We start from the raw sequence: 10,221 nt of genomic DNA, 5'->3' as shown, positions 1-10,221 counted from the left end.
ACTGGGCTTTTTGCTTGTTTGGGGGAAGACTTTCACATTTGCAAATTAATGACCCAGTCCTAGCTGAGATGGTAATATCCAAATACTTCATTTAATAAACAAACCCATGTCTGGATTTTTTAAATAGCCCTAGACTATGGATTGGATTGTCATTCATTTGTGCTCTAAGGCATCAATCTGTGACTGACTGAAGAGGAAACCTAACGGAGCACACGTGTCAGGACTGTTTAAATGAAGGAAAGGAATCCACTTGACTTTTAAACTGCAGTTATTCAGGTAAGTCAGTCAAAACACCAACTTCTGCAATCTGTCATTACTAAGAAAATGATGGGAACTCAAAACTATCTATTTTAAAAAACTATTTCTAAGGGCCGGGTGAGGTGGCTCATGTCTGTAATCCCAGCACTTTGGGAGGCCGAGGTGGGTGGATCATCTGAGCTCAGGAGTTTGAGACCAGCCTGGCCAACATAGTGAAAACCGTTTCTACTAAAAATACAAAAATTAGCTGGGCATGGTGTTGCACATCTGTAATCCCAGCTACTCGGGAGGCTGATGCTGGAGAATCACTTGAATCCAGGAAGTGGAGGTTACAGTGAGCCGAGATTGCACTCCAGCCTGGGCAAGAGAGGGAGGTTCTGCCTCAAAAACAAACAAACAAACTACTTCTAATGTTATATAAGTTAATTCTTTCAGCACTATAAGTACCTGACCTTTGTGTCAGGTACTGTGCAGATGCAATGACAAACTGGACAGGGTATCACAATAGAATTGTAATAGAATGTGATTGATGCTACGAACGTGATAGAAATATGGAAGAAATGTGTGCACCCTGGGCTGGGGGTGGCGGTGGAGACAAGACAATCTATTGAGATATGGGAAGAAAAAAACATAAAAACTTGCCTTAACATTTTTTATCTCATCTTTTAATTTGTCCTATATTTGTGTGTTTTAATATACATGATTGGTACTATGTGTGGTAGCAGCACACATACAATTTATAACTAGATATAGGCAGATATGGTGCATAGCTGCTTGTGTAGGGAGCTCTGATAAAAGTGAACAGAAACAGGGACACTGTCATTTGATCCAAGGTGTGGAGGCCTCAGGATGACTTTCCTGAATAAGCGATATTCCACTTGAATCTTACAGGGGGCCCTGTGATTTCTCCAGGCAAAACAATTGTCAGGGGTGGGAATACTAGTTAGAAGGAAAGCATTGCGGCTGGGCGTGGTGGCTCACACCTTGGGAGCACTTTGGGAGGCCATGGAGGGCGGATCACAAGGTCAGGAGTTTGAGACCAGCCTGGCCAACGTGGTGAAACCCTGTCTCTACTAAAAAAATAGAAAAATTAGCTGGGCATGGTGGTGTGTGCTTGTAATCCCAGCTACTCAGGAGGCAGGCTGAGGCAGGAGAATTGCTTGAACCTGGGAGGCAGAGGTTGCAGTGAGTTGAGATGGTGCCACTGCACTCCAGCCTAGGAGACAGAGCAAGACTCCGTCTCAAAAACAAAAAAAAAAAAAAAAAAAAAAAAGAAGGAAAACATTGCAGTGTTTCTTTATATAGTTGGAAGAAGAAAAGACTTTTATAAAATGTGGTGTGAGCCCTGATGCACCTTGGGACAAGTGAGGGAAGAGAGAGGCAGAACCGATGGTAGAAAGGTTGACCCCAGAGTGTGAAGAGCTTAGGGTGCTAAGTTCAAGACTCAGGTTTACTCCATAAAGTGACGGAGAAGAGTGGGGGGAAAGAGAAGGATATGGTGGTTTTCTGGATAATCAGGTCTTTCCAAGGCCCCACTGGATAAATCTGTGGGATTTCTTCTTAGTTATAATGCTAAGAGTGGGCCTGCCTCTGTTGGAGGAAGAAAGAAGAAGAATCAAAAAACTCCTTAGCATACAAAATGTAGCCCTGAGAGTGAGAAGCCCTCATACTTTTAACAATTGGTCCATTAATGAGTCCTCCTGCAGTCTATAACCAAATCCACATTGTTGGTTAGCACAGTGTCGATCTCAGACATAGGGTCAGATAAGCGTTATCTTTGGATTCACTCTCCTTTCTACTCCTAGTGATATTTTATTCTTATTACTAGACACCTGCCTAAATTCTCAAATATCCAGATCATGCAACCAAATGCCTTCTTGGACAACCTGCAGTACTTGACATTGTTGACAGTCTTTCCATACTGTTTGTGGGTCTTGCTTGCAAGCAACAGAAATAACTGTGGCTGATTTAGGGAGAAAAAGAAGATAAGAATATTAGGTGGCTCAAATAATGTAGGGGAATGGGGTGGTCATGGTGGATGGGGAGGGAATCAGTCGAGGAAGCTAGGAAGCCAAGAATAAGTCCCAAAATCATGCCAGAGGTGGATCCAGGGAATCTGCTGCCAGCCTTGGATGCTGCTGCTTATGCTATGGGAGGCACCAATGCTACCTGCACCTGTCACTGCTGCTACTATTCACTGTCGTGTATCCTGCAGCATCCCTCGCTTCTTACGCAGAGCCTGAGGCACAGGTGCTGATGGGCAGAGTCCAGGTTGTACCCCTGCATCCTAGCTGCAAGGGAGGCTGGGAAAGTAATCAGGCTTTACCTAATAGATGATAAATTCCCCAAACATAGCAAAGGGGCTCAGATGCTGGAGAGTCAAAAAGAAAGCTAACTGTTCACTTTCTGTCCCTTTCTGAAACACGTCTGCATTGTTTCCATGACATTGCCTAATGTGGTTCACTCCTACCTCTCTGCTTTGCCACTAGCTTCTCTTCCTCAGGACAATGGCCCTTGTGATACCATAGAAAGATATTTGGTCTTTGTCCCTGGTTCCTAGCACAGAGCTGCTAAAACCCTTGAAACTTCAAGTGATAGAGGTGACAAGAGCTTCTTTTGTTCTAATGGTCTCAGTGGGCTCCTAGATAGCCTCAGGATGAGGGCTGGTTGCCAGAAAGACCACGCCTTGATTAGAAGCTTGGAAGTGTCAGAATTGAGTTGAACTGTTGGACACCCAGTTGGTGTCAGAGAGTTGGAGAAGTAGTGGTGGAAAAGACACGAAGTTTGGTGTCAAGAGGGAAAAAACTGAACAGCTCCCAAGCTGATGTCCCCAACTTGGTGTTATGCCAATCGCCACTCTCTATCCTGAATAACTCCCGTTTCTCTTCTCACTCTTTTGTGGGTCACTTCACATCTGTATTTTAGTTGGTAACTATTCTGTAAGCTCCAGTCATTGTGTCTACCTGATTACTGAACATTTCTTTGCAGATGGTTCACCCTCACTTCAAATGCAATTTGTCCAAGATGGAAAACCAGATCTTTTTCACTTAACAAGCTCTTCTCTCTGACTTCTCTAACCATGGTACTTAGCCATTCAGATTCCAAACTTCAGGATCATTTTTTTAGTTCAGTCTGGTTAATCCTAAGTCTTTTTGATATATCCTTCATGATAGCTCTTTCATCCACCTTATTTTGCTAATTCTGTAGCCACCACTCTAGTTCATTTCCTTATTAACTTATGTCTAGACTATTGCAAATGTCTTCAAGCAAGTCTCACTATCATCTGTCTAGACTCTTCCCAGTACATCCTGGACTCTGCCCTTAAGTCTTCTTAGTGGGCTACTTAGATGAGTGTCAGTCTCTCAACACACAATGGTTCCCACTGACTACAGAAGAAAGCACAGCTTTGTAAACTTGCCATTTAAGGCATCAAGATCTTGCCACAGCTTCCTTACTTGTTCTAACGTTGTATAGTCTAAAATTTACTTCAAGCATTTAAGCAAACTAAGGGTTGTTATCTAGTGGGATAATAGAAAGAATAATACATTGATTCCGATCAATCAAAGGTCCCTTAAATTCTACACCTGTAATGTTTCATCTTGCAGTATCTTTCCTGTTACCACTGCCCTACTTCAATTTCTCCCTATTGTCAATCGGTCCCCTAAGGTCCTTCAATGAATCATGGCAGCTTCCTTGAGTGCACACATCACATGCATCTCAAAATTTGGGGTTTCCTGCTTTCTTCTCTTTTATCTCATGTCTCTCACAAAGTAGGTGTCAATGTACACAGCAGGGAAATGGAAACAACACTTGCCTACTCTGTAGAGCCAAAGAACATGACAATTTAATTTAAACAAGATAATTCCAACATCCGTTTGACTTAATGCTAGCAAAATGCTATTTCTGAAAATTATATTTTCATTTGTGTGAAACAATTATGCCACAGCTATTTTATTGTTATTGCAGTTGGGAAATTATGAAGAAAGTACATTTTTTAGGGAAAAAAGACATAAAGCATGTTTTGGTTCTAGCTTCTTCAAGTAAAATAAATGATGTATGTATTTCTATGCCTAACATTCCTCCTGTAGCTGACTAGAAGTCCTCAGGGCCCTGTGGCCTCCTTTCCAGTGGATCTGGTCAGCCATACCCTCTCATCCTTGGCTGGGACTTGGGTCCTCCCCAAGGCCAGTGCCCCATTGCTGGGCTTGCTACTGGCCTCTCCAGACAGCTTTCCTGTCTTTTCACCCCATCTTTGTGTGCTAGCAATACTGTTCCTGACATGATGAACTGTGGCCACATTGGTCTACTTGCCATCCCGCAAATATCGCTTGCTTCGCTGACTTCATGTCTTCTTCATTTTCCCCCTTTTCTATTTCTACTAGTTTGGAGTCTTCCCTCATTTCATGACCTCTGTTGAAATCCCACCTTCTCCCTGAAACCATCCTCAATCATCCATGTCAGAGGTTTCCTTCACCAAGCACACTCCAAACTGTTCAATTCATCTGGACCTCTCTTATAACTGCCCCGTTCAGTAATTATTTGTGTAGTTACTTGGTAGGTGGTAAAGAGCTGTACTAAAGTAAGATGACATTATTCGTAGTTTTATCTTTTCAGAGATTTTGTGAGTTCCTGAAGGGCAGAAGCTGAATTCTCAGCCTTGTTTCATGCTCTAGCATCTAGCACAGCATCTTTTCAAAGCAGAAGATGAGGTGTTTTAGCTTGGAAGTGTAGAGCAAGGGGGGGATTATTGGCAGTGCAGTGCCACTGAGGCATGAGAATAGGGTCTGGAAGCAGGGAACCTAAGGCCGATTCATGCTAACTTCCTAGAACTATATCAAAAGGAAAACCCCAACTTTCCACACCTAAGTAATAAAAGGACCTGAGATGACTACTTTTGCAAACCCCCACCCCCTTTTCTGTGTGGCAGATGGAAAATTGAAAGTATCAATGATTGGTTGGTTTCCACAACCAATCAGTTTGCATTGGAGTGTAACTTTGTAACTTCGCTTCAGCCACTGATTGGTTGCTTTCCTCAACCAATCAGACTGATTGCCAGTCAAGTCTTTGTCTGCATAGAAGTGTAACTTTGTAGCTTCACTTCAGCCTCTGATTGGTTGCTTTCCACAACCAATCAGACGTTTGCATACGGTGTAACTTTTGTACCTTCACTTAACCCTCTGATTGCGGACCACTATTTCATGTGCATAGGGTGTATACTAAGTGACCAATGGGAACCTTTAGAGGGTATTTAAACCCCAGAAAATTCTGGAACTGGGCTCTTGAGCCCCTATGCTCAGACCACTCCCACTCTGTGGAGTGTGTACTTCTGTTTTCTATAAATCTCTGCTTTTGTTGCGCCATTCTTTCCTTGCTTTATTTGTGCATTTTGCCCAATTCTTTGTTCAAACCACCAAGAACCTGTACACCTTCAACCGGTAACCACCACCAATACCCAGCTCTCCTCTGTTCTGGGACAGTGCTGTCTCCCCCTTCAATGAAACATGAGCAAAAGTGACTTGTGACACTTTCACTGGGAGCACTGGATTGCTGGTGCTTGGCTCTCCAGCACACCCTTCCCCGGCAACAACGATTGTGGAGAACTTGAGTTGAGATGTGGCCAGCCTAGAGCACTAACAATGGGGAACAGCTGGCCTGGAGGGTCGCCCACACTGCAGCAGGCTTGGCATGACTTGGCATGACTAAGAAAGCCTTTGTTATGTTAAGCCACTGAAAATGTTGGGTTGTTTGTTACCATGGCATAACCTTGCCCATCTGATACTTATTATTTTAAATCTCTAATGATTGGGGGTAAAGGTGACTTTGAGCCCAAGTTGGCTTCTTAGAAATCTGGCACCTCAAATACAGCAGATCTAAAACTAAACAGGGAGTAACCAAGTGCAGTGGGTAAGAGAAAGGGTTTTGGAGTTAGGTTGATCAGGATTTTAGTACTGGCTTCCACAGTGTACAAATTATGTGTCCTAAGCTGGCAGTTTTCAAACTTTGTGGTCTCAGGACCCCTTTACATTCTGAAAAATTGAGGACTCCAAAGAGCATTCGTTTATGTGGGTTACATCTGTGAATATTTACTGTATTAGAATTAAAACAGAAATTTAAACATATGTATTAATTCATTTTAAATGAACAATAATAAGCCTATCATATGTTAATATGTTGTTTTTATGAAAAATACATTTTCCAAACAAAAAAATTCATGAGAAGTATATCATTGTTTACATTTTTGCAGATCCCTGTAATGTCTAGCTTAATAGAAGACAGGTAGATTCTCATAATTTGTTTCTTCATTTTATTTATTTTGGATGACGTAAAGGAAGAAAATGCAGCCTCACACAGATATGTAGTTGAAAAAGGGTCATTTGGAAAATACTGTTTCATCAAAGTATGCAGATCTTCCAAGGGTTGAGACTTTTCATTATACAATATTTTAAAATCACATTTGTGAACACCACCATTGATCTCATTAAAAAGTCTTTAAGGATGGGGAAGCTGTTAAACTCATGGCAGCACATACAAGTTTTCCAAAATTCTAATTTCACTTGGAAGGTTGATTTGTATTACTGTAAACAAATTACATCAGTTGTTTTCCTTAAAGTGACAGGCTCCTTTTATTTTTGAGAAAATACCCAGCCCCAAACCTGAATAACCTGAGTTTGTCAATTTTTCGGTCAATTAAACATGGCGTCACATGAAAAATGCAGCTAGTTCAGCTTGCAACTCAAGCAATCTCACAAGTGTTTTTTCTTGAGACATCATGCTTTAATACGTAGAAGTACTTTTATGCTTACCCCTCAACTCGTTACACAAAATATTACAAAGATGAATACTCAAGGGTGTAATTTAATAAACTCAGTAATTTTTACTGCTTCATCAAGGACCTTGTAAGTGAACTTGGCTTATTTTGTTTGTTTTCTCACTTTCTCAAGTTTGGTGCCACTACCTTGACTAGTGCTACAGCAGTAGATAGCACTTTTATCCATGATTGCTTTTGCACCATTGGTGGAAATACACACGCAGTAAAAGCAAGTAATGTGTTAGTATTGCTATAAAAGTAGTTTTGACCTTGCAAACCTGGATACCCTGAGTGTCAGGGACCCCTAAGAGAATCACTGTCCTTAGGCAAGCTACCTAATCTCCCTAAAGAATGATAGTCATAAAGCTGTCTGGAAAACTAAATATTATTCAACATGAAATAAAGTATGTATAGCGCTTAATATAGTGCATGGTATATAACAAGCATTTCAGTAAAGGTTAGCTATTACTATGCATCTATTGATAATGTGAGGGCATTGCTGTCACTTACACTAGCAGTAATCATAATCTTTCCTTTTTCTCCACAAACTCATTCCTCTGGCAGATCTCCGTTTTAGTTAATTGCCTCATTTGTCTCCTCTGTGGCCTCTCGCTTTGCTCCAGCCAGTATCGACTCACTCGCAAGTACAATTCATCTGACCTCTGTTGTGCCCTCACAGCAATCCCTTCCCTTCTATTCCCGTTGCTACTACCTCCGTTAACTAACAGGGTTTCCATTAAAGGCAGTTCTGGCTGTTGGTATTCGACCTGCCTGAGACTCAGTTTACTAATCTTGTAAAGTGGGAATAGTAGTCCTGTCATAGGTTTTTCTTTTTTTGGTGTGGGGTTAACTGAAATAATGTATTTGAAAGTAACTGGCAGAGTGCCTAGCTACTGCATGTGTTCAGTACATGTTAGTTTTCCTTTCCCCTTTCCTCATAATTTTTTCTAGCCAGTCTTTTTTCTTTCCTTCCCCTCTCTAATCCATCCACAACATTAACACTGAATTAAACTTCTCACAGCACTGACCAATCATGAAATCAGTACCCAACTCACGTGAACTGAGTGTTCATCATGTGAATTCATCACAATTGAAATATTCATTATTTTTCTGATAGGGGTTGTCGAGTTAGGACACCAGGTAGGCCTTACGAGCTACAGTCTTGTAGTGGAGGTTTTGGTCATCACCTGCTGAAACATCCTTCTATCTATCCACTGCTCATTGCCCCACTCAAGGGAAGGCCATTTTCCTAGCACGGTGCCCAAGCTGCTGCTCAGTGTGGTCCTAACCAGCCTCTCCTCCATGTTCCCTCTTGTGCTGGCCAAACTGAACAGCTCCTCAGTCTCTGAACTCGGTCTTCCATGGCATTTCTTGCCCGTCCCCTCTGCTTGGAATGCCTTCTCCCCTTTTCTCTTGGCAACTGCGCCATCTCGGTGAGGCCCCATGCAGCCCCACTAATGAATGTGCTTTCCTTCTCCTTGCCCTTGTTCGTACGCTTCTTAGGGGATTTCCATGTTCTGGGTGGGTTTATGGCTATTTCTGTATGTCCTGGTCCTCCTAACCAGACTGTGATCTCCCCCAGGAAAATGCATTTTCCTCCAAACTCAGCATGCCACATGAGGGCCTCATACATGCAGTTACTCCGTGATACATTTGTCACAAATACAATTTTTGTTGAGCTTATTAAGCAAGATCCTACATCTGAGAGCAGCTGTTGTAAAATGAACAACTACTTATTAGCAACAGCACCAAAAACACCAACACATTTCGTGTGGGCTGCTGAATAATCATGCCCCACGCCTTCTGTTCTTAGTAAAAGTCAAACGCAGACACTTCCTGTCATGCCTGCTATGAGTGATTCCTGATCTTTACTGAGAACAGAAGGATATGTGATTCTAGAAAGGAGAGCAAAACAGCCAAGTAGATCATCTATTTCTGATTAGAAGTTTCTAGGATAGTTCATTCTTGTAGACAGGCTTTATATCACTCTGTCTTCAAATGTCAATGGCTTCAGATTTCTGGGCTTTCCTGGGTGGTCTGCTGAGATGGTAACCTGTTATATGTCCTGGATTTTGGTTCAGGGTTGTTAGGCTGTGAGAATCCCTTTGTTAAGCCTCTTTGAATAAAAATCTTGGTTGAAAGTTTGGTTTGACAGAATGGGTTTTGCCTATATATATATATATATACACACACATATATATATATATATACACGTATATATATATATATACACACGTATATATATATATACACACGTATATATATATATATACACACGTATATATATATACACACGTATATATATATATACACACGTATATATATATATATATATATACACACATTTTTTTTTTTTTTTTTCCGGACAGAATCTCACTCTGTCGCCCAGGCTGGAGTGCAGTGGCGCGATCTCGACTCACTGAAACCTCTACCTCCCCAGTTCAAACGATTCTCCCGCCTCCGCCTCCTGATTAGCTGGGAGTACAGGCGTGTGCCACCATGCCCAGCTAATTTTTATATTTTTAGTAGAGATGAGCTTTCACTACATTGGCCAGGCTGATGTTGAACGCCCGATCTCAAATGATCCAGCCGCCTCAGCCTCCCAAAATGCTGGGATTACAGGTGTGAGCCACTGCACCTGGCCTTGGCTATAATTTTTGAATAGCTTTGGAAGCAATGTGAGACAAGCTCCCCGAGGGCATTAAAGAAACCACCGTATCTCATCAAAGGATTCTTCCTGAGTACGTGCAGTGGGGCTGTGGCTCTGGGTCCTCTCTGAGTGATGAAAGTTTTGCTCCCTCTCTTCCTGTTTCCCTCTTCTCCACGGGGAACATAGATTATCTTCCTTCCCAAAACGCTCAAGCATAAGGTACAAGTGATGAGTCTTTCTCCTGTAACCCCTCAGTGTGCACTGATTGTGGGGTGTGGGGATGGTTAGCAGATGATTACAGTACTGTAGCATAGGTCTGATATTATAATGATCTTAAATCCCGGAGACCCTGTTTTAGACATTCTATTTCACTATTAAATCTTAAGACCTGATTTTAGGTTTGGAAAATAATCCTCGAGACCACTCATAATTCATAAACCTGCTGTTTTATGCAGGAAGAGAATAGTCCTCCTGAAATGTGTTGACTGCTAATCCGCTTTAGGCC

The sequence above is a fragment of the Nomascus leucogenys genome, chromosome 9 (genome assembly GCF_006542625.1).
Source record: "Nomascus leucogenys isolate Asia chromosome 9, Asia_NLE_v1, whole genome shotgun sequence".
NCBI classification, from domain to species: Eukaryota; Metazoa; Chordata; class Mammalia; order Primates; family Hylobatidae; genus Nomascus; species Nomascus leucogenys.
The sequence above is the reverse complement of the archived record's forward strand: the minus strand, read 5'-3'. Positions refer to the sequence as shown.